The sequence below is a fragment of the Orbicella faveolata genome, unplaced genomic scaffold (genome assembly GCF_042242905.1).
Source record: "Orbicella faveolata isolate gen_17 unplaced genomic scaffold, um_ofav_v1 contig_36, whole genome shotgun sequence".
In the NCBI taxonomy this organism is placed as follows: domain Eukaryota; kingdom Metazoa; phylum Cnidaria; class Anthozoa; order Scleractinia; family Merulinidae; genus Orbicella; species Orbicella faveolata.
The window spans coordinates 9,102,501-9,119,919 of NW_028301565.1; the positions used below are offsets into that span (position 1 = coordinate 9,102,501).

Here is a 17,419-nt window from a genome sequence, read left to right on the forward strand (position 1 = left end):
CATCAAAGCGACTGCCATGTATTTGACTGGCACAACATACCAACTTCATCTTGTCATGTGACATAAGCACAACACAGGGTCACACTGGATTCTCCTTATGGGGTCTATATGGGGCCATGAAGACAGTCAGATTGATGTAAGGTTCTTCGCTGTTCATAGACTCAGGACTTTACCATGGGGCCATGAAGACAGTCAGATTGATGTAAGGTTCTTCGCTGTTCATAGACTCAGGACTTTACCTGATGCAAAGTATCATATTTAGCACTCGATAGGCTTAAAAAAATTCACAAATTGGCTATTGAGGTAACCACGCGGTATTAGCCACTCCTTTCTCCTTCGTTGAGAAAACAGATATCACTTATTATGGTCAACTAAGTTCTCTCACCTTGTGTTAATTGTTATGGCCCGCCTTTACTGAAATATATTTGCCAGGATATGACTTGAAACTGAACTCGTGATGGGATACCATAGGAGGAATTATGACGTCACACGCATCGTGTGTTGTGACATACCGCTGACACTGCACTGTGTGAAGACGAAGGCAATCGGGAATTCTCTGCCCAACTGATGCATCCATTAATTCGATACCAAGACTACCTGACAGACGAGCTGGAGGGCTTACAGAGGCGCGCTATAAGAATTACGCCTGGTCTACACAAGCAATTTCATGTGACAATTCTGATTTGCTCGTGTAGTCGCGAAGAAAATTGATAAAGCTGGCGTGTTAGCTTCAGTAGGCGACAAATAAAAGTTGTCACATACGAAATATTGCTCGTAAAGACGACTCGTTCCATAAAATGTGGCAAATACGTTCGTAAGCGCCAAATTTTTCGGGGGCGATTAAGCAGCCCTGCCTTGTTTCTGCGTGTCTCTGTTGTCGAAAGTCACTACTCAAGCACTTGAACTGTTGACAAATATTTGCTGTGCCATCTGCATGATCAAATGCGTTTGTCACGTAAATGTTGTCTCGTGCAGAGCCAACCACGTTCCCAGGTCTTTTCCTTTAGGCTTTATCTTCTCTTTTGGTAGTAGACAGTCCCAAACAGTCAAAATGATGTTTGCTGGACATCAGTAATAATCCTGAGCACAAATTAAACAAATTTTACCAGAGTCAAACAAATGTAGTTTCAATCTGAGAAATAGTCGAAGACATCACGTTCTTATTTGCAAAACGAACAGATTTAAGAATAGCTTTTTCTACAGAAATTATATATAGACGATTTTTATCCGTGTTTTTCATGGATCACATTTTAGCATTCAATTGCAAAGTTTTATCTTATTCAACTCTCGAGGTAAGATTTTAAAGCTCAATAAACTATCTGCCTATCTTGTTTGAACAGTTAGACTTTCGGGGATAAGTGAAGAAATGGCAGTACCATAGTAGTGATAATAACACACACTGAGAAAAAAAAAAACCGAAACAAAAACATGCATAACCTGTCACCGGCTGACTTTGTAACATCCCTAAAAGCGAAAATGAAAGATGAATATAAATCAGAGGTTTAGCACACTTTAAAAACTTACTATGATATAGTAATTTTTTCATGATATAGTATGTATGCGGGACCGATTTCTTTTCCAACGCTCACTCACCCTGTTTGCTATGACAACACTAAATGTGTAAAATGTTTAGAAGAGAAGGCTTAACGCTTGACTTTGAAACAAGTATAAAAACGTTAGATTATACGGTTTTATGAAGAGGCTTCTTACTGCCATAAGAAGATGTTGCTTTTACACGTTTTAGGGTGAGAGCATCAGTATTGCCTACTTTCTCCTGATAGCCACCCACTTCAAATAAATAGATAACTTAGTCTGCAGTCCGTTTCCACACGTATTACCTGTTGAATGTCAATTGACCTGTTGGACTTTACAGGTCATTCTCTCTATGAAGGGCAACGTAAGACTCTCCCAGTGTTGTTATCATTTTGAAAACTTTTACTAAGACGTTTCAGGACCAGAACGTCCATCACAGTTATCCTCAAGTCCAACCCAATGTTCATCACGTATGTTTCCTAGATACTTATTTACAGAAATGTCCAATTTTGTTCAGTATCTTTTTTTTTTTTTTAAGTTGAAAGCCTTTTCAGAGCCTAATGGCTCATTAGGTCTGAGTTTTTGTCCGGCTTCTTAAGACGCTTCTGGGAGAATTTAAATTTACTTCAACATCACATAGGTACTCATTTATATTTCTCAGTGTAGAGAGAGGCTTTGTACGTTTCCCAAGAAAACAACATAACAACCTCGGTGAGGGTTCGAACCCAGGCAACTCGATCCGGTGTATATATAATTTTGCTGGTTGATTGTAAATGTTTTTAAATTTTATAATGGTATTTTAGGCTTTTAATCTGTATAACTTTTAGATACAGGGCCCCTATGGAGACCAGCCTTGCAGCTGAATGGGCTACCCTATTTAAACAAAGTTCACTCTACTCTCCTCCAGCACACTAACCACTAAGCCACCACGGCCGACAAATAGTTTAATTTCTAAAGATGTAATTAAATTAAAAATTGACAGTTTTCTTTATAGTGCCGTTTCCTTTAAATAGTATCTCAACTAAATCCGTAAGATTGTATAAAGCGTATCCATTACATTGTCAGTTACCCCCTCACTAGTTAACGCCTGGAATATATATTTTTCGACAAATGCGATTGTAGCTTTGTGTCACGCACCGCCATAACTCTGAAATTCAAACTACGCTAGTTCTCAAACGAAGCACACTATTGAGCTGTAAAATTGTAAACAGTTAGCGGTTAGCGGTGATCAGTTGTGTTAAAAAAACTTGAATAACCAGTTTATTGCTTAAAGCTAATTTCGGTTTTTGTTCTTTACCTGTCAGATCTACTGAACCAATCATGCAAAATTTCGAAGGGTTAGATTTCCTTTCAGTTTCCTTCAGTCCAGTAGAGAAAATTAGAACAATTTTGATTATGCTGCATTGTTATTTTACCTTTCCAGCAGAGACGGACACAAAGACAAGGAAGACATATACTGGGGATAACACAAGAAACACCTAGGTAAGTATAATATTTGCGATGGTCGTAGACACAAAACCGTTTCCACACAATTGTAGGAGTGCTCGATACAAATACACGCAGAGCGAAATACGAATTGATACGAATTAACAAATGTTTATATGTATGCGCAAATGAAAAACGTCTTAATATCTAGCGTGCAGCAGTGTATGATTATTCTATCTAATGAAGGACAGTGACTTTCGTTTGTCCGTAATCTCCAGCACCATATGCTAATGACAAATAACATTCGAAAGATACTTTCAAATAGCATTAATTTTTGAACATCTAGTTTCGTCAGGTAAGAAAACGTTTTCAATTCCTTTGCTTTTGTGTTGGTTTGGCGAGTCTTGAGATAAAATAATGGACTACAGGTTTGCAAATTGTATTCAGCCCTTCCCGAAAAGCGTTTGCTTTCCGCAAAAAGTGGCTATAATAACGAAGTATTCGCAATATGGTGTCTCATTGAAAATCGAAAGGTTGAAAGAGGCCGGACTCTGTAAAACGAGGATGCGGACGACAGCGGATAGCGGACGGCGGACAATAAAAAAATAAAAATATTAATTAAAAATGACATCACTGCTAATCGATACATCTTCGAATCATTACCGAAACTCGTCGGAAAATGTTTGGAAAGTTTCGAAAATTGCAACAATTTTCGTTTCATTCTTGAGCTTATATACGAGTTTATCACTAAAGATATTAACCTGAAGACAGCGTTCGATAATTTTCAAAAATCTTCCGAAATTGCACAAATAGACTTAATTCTTATATCTTTTTTGCAACCAAATCGCAAGCAAAATCAGTTTGTGAAATAAATCCCTCGGCGTATAACGACAATAACAACATATGTATAGTCCAAAATCATTTTATACCGCGCTGGATTTATTTCAAAAACGCATTTTGCTTGCGTTTTGATTGCAAAAAAGATATAAGAATAAAGTTTATTTACTTTTTAACTTAATTAATTTTCCTGTTTACAAAATAAACTGATACGACGTGATAAGGTGGCAGGGAAATTGTTAGTTCGAGTTTAAATCTGTCCTGGAGACACCAGTCCAGAAACCAGCATCTTTAGTTCCCCTTTAGTCAAAAATCACGAAATAAAAAAGATACCGAGATTATACATGAGTACGCAAATTGCATTTCTGCAATTTCTGAAGATTTTTGAAAACTATCAAATCACTGTCTTCAGGTCAATATCCAGCTTAAGTTATAAATTCATCTATAAGCTCAAGGACATATATATAGGGAAACGACTTTTGGTTGACATAGGGAAACGACTTTTGGTTCGAAAAAGTGAGGGTTTGAGAAATGGGGATTCCACTGTAGTTATTTTGAAACCTCGCATACTCTATATATGACCTCGATCGACACCCTAGTAAAATCAGAAACTTATAAAAGAAGCAGTAAATTGTTCCTCGTACGAGAAGAAAATTTAAAACGGCTCTTTGTGGAGCCATTCAAAACGGGTCTTTTCAGAGCAACCACAACTAAACACAAGGCTAGGTCTTAGTTTGCTTTGATTCTCTCATTGGTTTGTTGATGGAAGCAATATCCATCTCGTGGATATATGGCTATTTCAAGACAGATTTCCCGGAGCATTAGATCATTTGACTTTAACGCCGTCTTGACAAGGCAAACGTCAGAGAAAGTAGCCTACAAGCCTGGCTTTGACTACCTTAAAGAATGTTTTCTCCCAAATACTTTTGCCCGAATCATCAGCGTTTTGCCCGAAAAATGTCAAAAATTTCTGTAACTGGGGGGGCTGCAGCCCTCCTCCCCGTCGCCCCGGCCCGTACGCCTATGCTCAAGGATGAAATAGGAACATGATGATTTTGCAATTTTTGAAACAGTTTCCGGCAGTGATTCGAAGATGTATCGATTAATAGTGAGGTCAATTTTTAATTATTTTATTATTAACCGCGCGGCCATGGGCCGAACGCGGTTCATGTTCTACCTGTGGTTTATTTTTTTAACCGCGCGGCCATGGGCCGAGCGCGGTTCATGGTTTACCCGTGGTTTGTTTTTTTAACCGCGCGGCCATGGGCCGAGCGCGGTTCATGGTTTACCCGTGGTTTTTCTTTCGTTTTGTATGCGACCAGACCCAAACTTTCACTCGGCCAAATTTTGAGTCACGCAACCTGTGATGTTTACTCGCCAAAAGCTGTTGAAACATTAATAAATCTCATCTCCGATACTGACTTTCGCGGGAAAAAAATTAAAAACCCAGCGTTCGTCAAAAATTATATTTTTTCAGCAGAAATTTCGCTCGGAATATATACATATTTATATTCGTTTGAATCATCGATGAAATGACCTTTTCCGGATATTTTTTCCTCTGGGGTCAACAAAAACCTTCGATTACAAAATCACGCCGAACCCACACGTTGCAAAAAAATCTCTTCAAAACCCTGATTTCGAAGCGATATATCACTTAAGCGTTAATAGCTACCACACATTGGCAGGCGGTAAATCTATTCCTTAACAATCCAGATTTATCGTGTTAAAATTTCAGCGAAATCTAACAAAACCAGAATTAGAATTTTTTTGTGACCTCACTCCCCAGACTTGACCTAACAAAGGAAGCCACGGTCGCCCATAGCAACCGAAAAACACGAACATAACAAAGCCAACGTTTCGGCCAAAAAACTCCAGAATTATCGCCTGAGAGCTTAAACTTGAATGGGAACATCTTTTTCGAACTTTTTCCAACTGATTTAGACGAAAGACTGGCCTCGGCGGGCTACAAAAAAGACCAAGAGAAAAAACAGAACAAGACAGCAGAACAAACCGATAATATTTCATCGCGTGGCTTTCGGCACGAAAACGAAAATACAGCTTACTTCTAGATAAATTCAGCCTTAGAAGCCAGCAACTGGTCCCAAATTACTTTCTGTATCCTTACAAATGTCCTGATTTCCATCTCCGAAAGATTTTGCCCCAATTTTGAGCAAATAAACATTTCGCCGCGGCGACCGCCGTATTACGGTGGCTTGCATACTAAATTAGCTAACTTAACAAAATTCTCCCGAGGGGGGATATGACAAATTTGGTGAGAATCAAAAGTAACGCCAATTTTCTGTCATGTTTGCGATCTGTGGTCACTGAAGTGACCAAAATCGATACATCGGTCGGGATAGGGTTTTTTTTATATGACTTGTGTGACTACTTTGCTAGCCCTTTACTCGTGGAAAACACCAATCAAATTTAATTATGACTTTTAAGAAAGAAAGCTGTTGTTAATAGTGTTATTATTGTGTCGTTCATATCGTTAATGCCCATACATATCCCGAAGAAAGTTCTAGATTAAGACCATTACGTCATCGGAGATTTGTCAACGGCTACCACTGATGGTGCAATAATAGTTTGTGTTGATCAAGTGATGTGACGTCTACAGTAAGAAAAGAATCATCAATGACTGCTTTGGAATGTGCACTGCGTTCCGACGGTAGTGCTAAGCGAACCGTTTCATTTTTAAAGCGCGGTTATAAGATCTAACAGATCTTCTTGTTTTTCGTCGGAGACCAGACGCAGACCTCGACTCGGCCAACTTTGAATTACGCAATCTGTAATGTTTATTCGCCAAACCTTGTTTCTTCAGGGTCAACAAAAATCTCAGATTACAAAGTCACGCCAGATTCACGCTTTGCAAAAAAATCTCTTCAAAACCCTGACTTCGAAGCGATATATCACTTTAGCGTTAATAGCCACCTCATATCGGCAATAGTAAAATCTATTCCTTAACAATCCAGCTTCATCATATTAAAATTTCAACGAAATCGAACAAAACAAGAACTAAATATTATTAGATTTTTTTTTGTAACCTCGTTTCATTGCTTGAGTCGACAATGGAAGCGACGGTCGCCCATAGCCACCGAAATACAACATAACATGAACCTACGTTTCGGTCAAAAAAATCCAGGATTATTGCCTGAGAGCTGAAAATTGAAAAGGAACATCTTTTTCGAACTTTTCTCAGGTTATTTAGACGAAAAAAATGACCTCGGCGGGCTCCAAAAGAGAACGAAACAAAAAACAGAACGAGACAGTGAGAAGAGCCGATAATTTATTCACCGCGTGGCCTTCGTTACGTTCAAGTTAAAAAAAAAACCTTACTTCTGGATAATTTCAGCCTTACAAGCCAGCAACTGGTCCCAAATTACTTTCTGTATCCTTACAAATGTCCTGACTTCCATCTCCGAAAGATTTGGCCGCAATTTTTTAGCAAATAAACATTTCGCCGACAGCAATCACCATTACGGTGACTTGTATGCTAATTCGCTAACTTTATAAAACCCTCCCGAGAGGGGGATATGACGAAAAGAAAACTGATGGCCGGAAATAGAGTAATTTTCTCAGCTTCCGGTGTGCCAAATTTGCTTGAAATAGGTTCAAAACCGATAGTTTTTTTTTTTTTTTCGTTTTTTTTCCTTCGGGTCACTCATGCTACCAAAACAGTAAATTTTAAAAGCGCAGTTGTAAGATCTTAAAGATCTTCTTGTTTTTCTGGATATTATTGTTATTTTTTATTGGCCGTCGATGAAACCAGGAACATGGAACATCCCTGAACATTCCGGAACATCCTGGAACATCGAATAACCATAATAATTATGAGAAAAATATAAAAATAAAATAAACAAAATAAACTGGTTTCAGCTCGAATTAAGGAAAGATATTTTGGGGGGTAGGGGAGTCGATAGGGGAGGGGCAGGGAGCGTCGGGTATTCATTCAACTGATCACAATGAGTGCAGGCTCCTCTTCTTCCCCGCCAATTACGTCACGTGGTTTACAGCACTCTGTTTTTCAGCGCAAACATGGACGATTCGTACAATGAAACTTCTAAGGGATTTTTTAGGATGTAATTGATATAGTGATGAGTAGTTTTTTTATTTTTTAATCTTGTAAATAATTTAAATAGCTATGTAAATTATTACTTTATAATTATAATTGTTCCTGAAAAGCCCCATTTGGGAGGTTTGATAAAGTATTCATTCCTTCCTTCCTTCCTTCATTCATTCAATGAATGCCAGGTAATTCATTGTGTTTACTTTGCTTATCCCTGATTTCTTCAACATCTGAGGTGTTCGTCTGAGCATCATACAGTTGCTTGTTAAGTCAGTAGCCATAGTTTTGTCACTGTTCCATCTTAAGGTTGCAATTACCATCCCCAGTTTTCGCGCTCTCCGCTAGCCGCCTGGCACTATGGCCCACCAAGTGCAGACCCAGCCTTTCTGGAAGCCCGAGTAACAAGCGAGTTATTAATAATAAATCATCAGAGCTCGAGCAGTCTGAACAAGTTGGACAAGAAACTCAATGCCGAAGAGTTTCTATTTCTATTTCATGGAGAAACTATTTCTTCATGAGAAATCGTGTATACGCATATCTTTGAATTGACGTGAAGAATTGAATAAAGAAATCGCACTCGTGTACCCATATTTTTCGGTCTGATTAAAGAGTTTGAACACCACCATCTTGGTTTTCTATGAAGAACGAAATTTGGGAATAAGGGACAGTCACGTGATTAAACTGATGCAGAACGACTGGAAGGAATGGTTTTATCTTCCAATCACTCATTGCGGTCATTTTCGTTTTTCTTCTTTTTTTCCCTTTTTTTCTCATGTTTTTGTTTTGTTTTGTTTTTTATATATTCCGAGCTGATACCAATGTATTTTTGTTTAATTTAAGTTTGAAAATGTAATTTTACATACTTTTTTTCATAATTATTATAATTATTCGATGTTCGGGATGTTCCGGAATGTTCCATGTTTCAGGTATTATTGACGACCTTTTTTATTGTCCGCCGTCCGCCGCCCGCCGTCCGCCGCCCGCCGTCCGCATCCTCATTTTAGAGAGTTACAGTTGAAGTTTTTGTTTTAAACTTTTCTGAGAGATTGAAAATTGGTGGTCGTTAGCTACTTTATGTATAGCCTTTATTCAATTGTTGCCCCTCTGAAGAGCTTCAGATTCCATTTCACTTGCAGTTAAAGGACCTCTGGGGGAAAAAAGTCATGCGCGTAATCTACATTAAAGGAGCTCAGTCACGGTATTTTGAGTTATTTTGGCCACATACAAAATTACCTTTAAGTGGTAGGAAACCTGAAAATAACAGTTTAATAAGATAGAAGAACACCAAAGAGAAAATGATAAACCATAAAGGAACAAGGATGGCTAAGGATGGAGAAGATTAACACGGATTGAAAACGATGAATTTGAAAAATTGAGGCTAAACTTTTCAACATGCGCAAACCGTGACGTAGCTCCTTTAACAGTATACAAGCAACAATTTCTGTACTCTGATTGGCTAAGAACACGTCAATTAATCAAATTAGTGCAATTTTATCGGTTCAGAGAAGTGAAATTGAGTGCAAAGAGGTGAAATTGAAAAAGTGAAGTTGAAAAAAGCTCGGACAAAATTGGCGTCGGAGAAACAAAATGGCGGACAAAATTAGACGAAAATTGAACTCAACAGGAGGCCTAGAGGCCTTAACGCGGATGGTTTTTGCAGTGATCATCGTTGGTTTCTGTGCGAAGAGTGAGGCCCAATAACGAACTTAAGTGAAAATGGTGAATGTTTTTTTCTTCTAAAGGAAAGAGAAAACCTTAGTTGTTGTTTCCCCCCCTCCCTCCCCCCCCCACGCCTCCCTCTAAGAAGGTGGGCTTATCAATCATGGACCTCGGGCCTTTGAATTTTTGTGGCAAAAAGTCTGGGCAGTTTTTTCTGTGCGAAGATTTTTTTGGGGAAATTTCCAAGCCCCCCACAAACAAAGATTTGGCTTTTGTGACAGTTCCCTTTTCCTTTACGCTACGATGACATTGCAATTTGGAATAAACAAGCACTTGTAAATTTTTCAAAGACTACAATTTTTCGTAGATTTTGAAAAATTTACTTGAGCTTATTTATTGCAAATTGCATTTCAAATGCAAATGCTTATGGTGCATTGCGGACCTACTGATTTAAATTTTGATCGTCGATTCAAAGAAAGTCTCCTTTCATGGTGGAAATTAATAGGGACATTTATGAATCGGGAAGACGGAGTTCTTGAGCAAAAATCGTGCGAAGACAATGTGAGCATTTGGTGTAGCAACTTTCTGCGTCAGTCGATGAATAAGCACAACGCCACAAGACGCACAGATACAAATTCGTACAGATTCAAATGCTTATCTAAAGCAAGGCACGTCTTAATAGCTACATATTTGGCTTGTTTCAAGGTCTTGTCCGTGAATACACTTCAGTGGTGATCTCAAGCATCGAGCAGCACCGACAGATGTGAAAAGAGAAACGAAACATTAAGGTAAAATGGTTTTGTGCTTACGTAAGCATCTAATACGACTTGGACTGCTTATGCTTCTGTTTAAATGTTACATTTTGTGGAGATGGAGATGGTAATGGTAATAGACTGACTACTGACTACCTCGAGTTCTAGAATATATAATTGGAATGTACAATAAAAATCGTACAGTGTAAGACAATAAGTTTCGTTTTAAAAGGGGATAAATATAATAATATGTAAAATTTGTGGACGATATATTTCCTAGTCCGAACAAAATGGAATAATATGTAAGCCGAATATTCCATGTCACTCAGAAGGACATAAGTAAGCTGGGAAGTTGGAGAAAATACTTAAACGTCTAAAACTGATCAAATTGTGTGATAAAAACTCACTGGCTTACAAATTTGTTCATCTTACTAAAAATACCCAAAACCATTTTGAATATTTCGTGGAAAAGATTTATACATATAAACTTTTAATAGCAAGGTCCGTTTTGCATTTGCTTTCTTTATTTTTAAGAATACAGATTGATTCCTCTTCGAACAATTTCAATCAATCGCGAATAAGCGAATTATTTCCATTTTTAAATATCAATATATAAAGGATTTTAAGCGAAGATCGTAGCAGCATGTTTTTTTTTATCAGGTTGTTGACAGCTTTGAATTAATTTTCACTTTCATGCAGCAAACTGATTGGTTAGAATTGTAAACTTCTATTTTGCATAATAGACATTTTGTTGAGCAGGACGTGACGTGTAATGTACTTTCCATCAAATATTATTCTTAAAGGATTAAAAATACCAAACATGCTGACATCGTGCTTCTTCTTCTATCTCACAAACAATATCGGTTTTCTAGTGTTTTCAATGGAAAAATGAACTAACTAAGATATGACAGGTATCGGTGTTTTCTTTAACCTTTGCAATGCTAAAACATTAACCAAAATTTTAGTGTCGATAAGCCGATCTTTCATCCGCGCAAACGCCGAGTTATCCAGGCGATGGAGTAAACACATATAAAGAAATCGAGAGACCTGTATCCTTTAGCGCTTACTTTTTAGTCGATACCTTCTAAAAGCAAGTACAGTTGCGTGGTTGTTTTATAAACAAGACATCTCACTTACCGGCCGGAGTTGATTGCATTCGCGGCGTCCCGAACTCATCTAGACGGATTGATGACTAATTTCAGAGCATCATAGGCTTCTTAGATAAGTGGTAATAGCGGATTTTAGATCCGGAAAGTATAGACTCGACGAAGACCCGTCGTATTACTTCTCTAACTTCGTAGTAAAACTAAATGAATTACTCAGAGGCGTAGTCATTCCGCAACAGTTTTCGCTTGCTTCTTTGATCACGACAAACTCAGTGAACTTGCTAGAATATCCTGAAATTGGTTTGAACAGGTAAAGGATCACCTTTTCCTTCTTTGGTGTTATTTGGCCATTCTCTGCCCCTTGGTTGAGTGCACTACCTATATCAGCAAAGCATCGTCCGAACGAAACACGAGGCATAGATAATTAGCACTGAAATATAATAAGAAAACCAATCATCATGGGGCTATCACGTGATGTTACGAATGGTGAAAAATAACATCCCGACAGTGATTTTACTCTGTTGAGCATGGGCGCTTACCTTTATACAAAATAATCTGTAAGTATCGGTTAGCGCCGATTTACATGGTACGACTTTGTCGCATGCGACAAGCTTACGACAGGCCTACGACATGACGTAGGACCATTTACACGCGCTCGACATTTTCACTTACAAAATTAAATATGCAAACGTTTGCACCTGGATTTTCGGAGCAAAGGTTCTAACAAACTGTAAAAAAATATTTTAGCTGTCCTGCGCTTTGAAAAAAAACTTTCTAAAGAGATGTTTTTCGCTTTAATCCGTTCAGTACTTTTAGAGAAACGTGTTCATGTGAATCAGTCAACATCAAGTTCGTACGCCATTTTCACGCAAGAAAACTTCACCTCGTCCTCTACTCAGTAGAAATTTGTCACAAAATACGTCATTTTCCATCGACTTCGGCTACGATTGTCGCAGCGTTTTAAAACATGTTTTAAAATCCTACTTTTTTTTTGACGTACACAACAGTCGCAAGCAAGTTGGAGGTTTGATTTACAAAAAACAATTCATTTTCGTAGGTCTGTCGTAAGCTTGTCGCATGCGACAAAGTCGTACCGTGTAAATCGGCCCTTAGAAGTCCAATGGTCCGTGAAATTTCAGAAACTTTTTTTGTTGACTACATTAAAAAATCTGCAGCGGCCCTTTCTATTGCCGGGATGGTATATCGCTTATAGAGCTTTATTCGCTGTAGGTCAGTAATTTCAAAAATAAATTTCAATAATTTTTTTGTTGATAGTATTAAATGTTAAGAAAAACGTATCAATTGTGAAAATGAAATGATTGAGCCCGTTAACTGATATTTCTAAACCATTGCTAGGGAAAGTTTATTCTCATATAACCTTGTCATTTTTGGCTAGTTCATGATCAGTAACACCAGTAATGATGTCATCAGGCCACGCCCATGGTCATGTGACTCATTCTGAAAAAATGTAAAGGCTCCCAAGCATATTACTTAATCGGAAGTTTTTCCCTTGATTTAGTATTTTAACTTTCATCTTTATTTCGCTATGCATAGCTTTCGTTTCATTTCTAAAAGGTCGGATTTTGAGAGAATTTCAAAGTATTGAAAAATTCGTAATTTTCTGAAAAAAGTATGATTTTACAAAAGGAATGTATAGCTATGTTTCCAACGTTGGGTAAAATCGTTACTCGTCGAAAAAAGCTGGATTTAATGAAAAACTGCATTTCCTTCAGCATTTAAAGAAACCGGAAGTGCCCGCGATGTCTGTCGGAAGTTACCCTATCAGCGCGTGCGCAGTTTACACTACCAGCGGCTCGATAAGCCCAAACGAAGCACACGAAAGCAACACAGAGATGGTTTTCTTCTTCTTTTACGCTTGTTATTCTGTTTTTCTCTTAGTTTGTTTTTGCTTGTACTTTTTTACTTTGAATTTTGTGAAACACAAAGAAAAAACTTCTAAAATGTAACCGCATTTGCAAGTTGTTGATTTGTTTAAGTTTTCCGCGCTCAGGCTGACGCAAGTTAATGGGCCCTTTAACAAATCGAATGTGGTTTACCGTTGTCTGTGCTCTAACCGACAACGAGTATGCGTCATGACAGTGATCAAAATGTTGTGGACTCACGAGGCGCAGCTTAGTTTGTTTTTGCTTGTACTTTTTTACTTTGAATTTTGTTAAACACAGAGAAAAAACATCTAAAATGTAACCGAATTTGCAAGTTGTTGATTTGTTTAAGTTTTCCGCGCTCAGGCTGACGCAAGTTAATGGGCCCTTTAACAAATCGAATGTGGTTTACCGTTGTCTGTACCCTAATCGACAACGAGTATGCGTCATGACAGTGGTCAAAATGTTGTGGACTCACGAGGCGCAAAAAAAAGAGCAAGCGTTGTCTATAACTTTCTCGCAATCTGATTGGTTTATTCCCCAAAATAAGCGTTTCTGAATGGCTATTACAACAAGAAAAAGCTATCAAAAGAATTCTGAATCGAGCGAAACGACCGTAAAGTTGAACGTTTATTCACGAAAATACAACTTCAACTGTTCAGTTACTGCAAATGTTCAAGCAGAATTATAATGAATTTGCGGCAAAACATACACATTGGCATTTGCAATGCTGCAGCTATGGAAGAAGCCATTTGCGATTGCCAAAGTACTGGAGTTTGAGGCAGAATACGAAATCGAACTCGAAGCTGGCGTCACTGGAACATGAACAACTGCTAAACTCGCTTCTTTACTAACTAAAGCATTTGAGAGGATATTGGAGCAGTTCTTCAACTGTTTTACAGATGGTCTGGAGTTATAACTTGATATGCTTTGCTCGTTAGCATGGCCCAAGATGGACATGATGTGGCCTGAAGGGACGTTGGCGTTTGACTATAGTGTGATGGCGGTTGCTCGCACAGTGGTTAGTGTACGTCTGGGACAGTCCAGCGCCAAGGTAGATTTCCTTCATCGTTGTTGCTAGCGTATTCACTCCGAGAGGGCTGTTCACGTACCAGATCATATCCGATTCTTTGGCTTTCGGCGACGGTCGTTAGAAAAAGGCTGGCTGTTGCGGGTTGAGTTTCCGTAAAAGGCATCGCGTGACACATTGACGAGAGCAGCGTTGTCTAGACTCTTATCGACAACGGTAAATTAACCAATGAGATTGCGAGATTGGTAGGAATTGTGGTAAAATAAGCGTTGTCGCTCCTGACAACAAGAAAACAAACGACACAAACAATGACAGAGCACAGCTGCCTGTTGATCTATAGACGAATCAATAGTGACTATTACGTCAATCGATGTCATTGGTGCATTAAGTCATAATTATATTTAGCAGTTCATTCAAATAAAAATATTTCCATCAAAAGTTAGAAGGAGTGTCGTGACCAACTGTTGGTACGTATAAATTACCACTGTCGTATTCTTAAACGTTTATCAGATTTATTGTAAGTTGCTTATCGCAGTTTTCGAACTCAAGTGTAATGCTTTGTGTGGTCAACCATCTAATTTGTTTGAATGACTTGTTAAATGACTTGACATTCCACCGATGGAAATTACTAATTATTCCTTTTGAAAGTGCTTAGAATCACTTAAGTTGCAAAAACAAGGTTTAAAGGAATTTAAAAATTTAAAAGTGTTTAACATTAAAAGCAGTTTTAATCATTTGATCAAAGTACTACGCACTATTGGACATTCTTATTCCTTGTGTTCGCTATGTTCATTTAAGCAGAACAAATACATATTCGTGATTCCTAATGCTTGTCTTTAAAAATAGAATAGTTTTTCTTTGCTAACGACCAGTCGTATTCTCTTTTCAAATTTTCTAGTTCAGAGAGCTTTGTTGAGCAATCAGTAATAGCCGAGTACTGATAAAATAACAAGCTAAAAGAAGCTGATGAGGGTGTTGATCTGCTGATTTGAATTCGTGATTGTTCTCCACTGCGCTTGTCTCTTTAGTCTTCTTATTGTTTGGAAGCCACCTTATGCTCATTAACATTTGATTACGAACTCGAAATTTCTATGAGGGTGGCAAAGGGGGGTACCAATCACGCTGAATTTTTCTATAAATCCCGCATCACAGAGAATTTATTTCACCAATCACGCATCACGTAAAAATAAGTAAGTACTTCTATCGCTTGGTAGTTGACGAGGGTGCATAGAGATCGAGAAGCGGCCACCTCCTTATTTTTTAACAACACATCGCTAGGCTACGCATCATTTACACAGAATAGGTAGTCAGTAGCGTAGCCGACCAGAGAACGGCAATCGAGATAAAACACTAGCCAGATTTATACGAGATTTATACTAATTAACAATTAGACTACTCGCCCTCACTTTCCATGTGCATAGTCAACTCGGATACGTCTCGTTGACTATTCGCTTATAGAAAACTCAGGATCGTATTCTAATTGTTAAGAGTCCCTGTCCATAAAAATGGAAAATAACTCGGCAAGGGTCGAAAATTCGATTTCGCTCATACTTTTATGGTATATAGGCTAGGGCATGACAAAAACTACTAGATAGTTTTTTTGGCAAAATATCCTTTTATTTCAAAGAAATATGCAAATTACCAAATTCCGTTAAAATCGTCATTTGACGCAACCATTTTATTAAGCAAGTTTGAGAGCCTCGCATGCAAAACCACATCATTCTTCCGTCTTTAAAACACTCAAATATTTTTGTGCAATGTTTAAATGTGTACTGGGTTGATTTTAGGGAATGTTGCGTTTTCTTTTTGGGTGCAAAATAATTAAATTTCGAAGACATGTATTTCATTCACTTAAAAGTACTTCGTGAATATAATTAATTTTCACCATGTGCGAAACCTTCAAATGGATCAAGCTTCTGGTGGTTGAATTCCAGAAGGATGATCTACAGATTCCTGTAAAAATTTCTTTGGGCAAATGATTGTGAGCGACGCGAGAGCTTAACAAAGTACGTCAAAAATGCAAATATTTGACCATCCGTCGTCAAATTTCAATTTACGGGTTAGACGTATAGTTTAGCATGCGCCACACGACTTGACCTATATTAAGTTGAAATAGACACAGAGCTGATAATTTCGAAATGTTCTAACCTTATTTGTTGTAAAAGGCAGGTCCAAAGCCGATTTGACGTGTTTCTCTCACCATTCGTCGCAGATAAAGCAGAAGTTTGCTTTTGTTTACACAAGGTTAACGTCCGATGTACACCGCCTACCGTCAACCTATTATTGGTCGAATACTATGAATCTGTGACCATCTTTCTGCGCTTATGAACATCACTGCATCTAAGTCTAAAACGGCTAAGTCATTTGTAGATAGTTGCTTGCTTTGCACTACACCAAAATATTACGTTTGATCATCATGGTTTGATGGCTTGAATCCTTGCTTGCAGCGTTTCCTTGTTCGTCACGCAATGCTGTCATCCCATTTTAGGGGGTAGGGGTAGGACAATTTCTATCCTAATACGTAAGGCTCCGTAAGGCTTGGAATCACTGGGAGCACACAATCGTGTTGAGTAGGAAGAGATTGAATTAAGAAATGAAGAGAGTGAATAGTTTACCATTGCCCCTGTTGTTATCTTTTACTGGACCACTGCTACCTACACTGCGTAATACTGTAACGCTAAACTCATACCTAGGTCTTTTCGCGCTATGCAATTATTTTTGGTTTACATGTAATACAGTGGGCTACCCTCGGGGAAATGGGTGGTGACCGCTTAATGGGGCTAGCCGCTTAAATAGAGGTTGGTGTACCTTGAATATTTAATTTTTCACTGTCGGGCTATAAATTTCTTGGTGAACATGGAGTCAATTCAAGACAATCATGATAGACGTGTGTTTGAATTATCACTCGTCATGCACCTTCAACTTCAGACACTTATCTGCCATCGCCCTTTCCAAAACAAAGTTCTTAAATTTGGGGTGGCCGCTTAATAGGGGTAAAGACAATAATGAAACCCTTATCGGAATGACCAAATGGTGGCCGCGTAGGTAACCGGTCAATAGGTGTTTTATTTACAATATTTTACTGACGATAATTTTGGACTGTATCGACAACAGTCCACCATTTTCTG

The 17,419-nt window shown here is 38.2% G+C and overlaps 1 protein-coding gene and 1 long non-coding RNA gene across 26 annotated transcripts in view; one reads left to right on the forward strand and one right to left on the reverse strand.

The window, feature by feature from the left end:
* The window catches only part of LOC149102196 (uncharacterized), an 11,920-nt gene extending 123 nt beyond the window's left edge, over nucleotides 1-11,797 (reverse strand). The window contains exons 1-2 of the long non-coding RNA XR_016202312.1: nucleotides 11,410-11,797; nucleotides 1-1,080 (exon numbers count right to left, since the gene is read on the reverse strand). The exon at nucleotides 1-1,080 is cut by the window's left edge and continues 123 nt beyond it. This is a non-coding gene — a long non-coding RNA (uncharacterized LOC149102196). The remainder of the gene's footprint in view (nucleotides 1,081-11,409) is intronic.
* The window catches only part of LOC110046578 (TNF receptor-associated factor 2-like), a 74,019-nt gene that overhangs the window by 40,061 nt on the left and 16,539 nt on the right, over nucleotides 1-17,419 (forward strand). For 10 of the 25 annotated variants that reach the window (XM_089274598.1, XM_089274595.1, XM_089274602.1 and 7 more), the window contains 2 exons: nucleotides 2,957-3,015; nucleotides 10,226-10,308. The gene's annotated coding sequence lies outside the window, so the exon portion shown is untranslated. Of the gene's footprint in view, nucleotides 1-2,956; nucleotides 3,016-9,981; nucleotides 10,082-10,225; nucleotides 10,309-14,694; nucleotides 14,759-17,419 lie in introns of those variants that run through there. The other 15 variants (XM_089274600.1, XM_089274599.1, XM_089274594.1 and 12 more) reach the window with 5 other exon arrangements.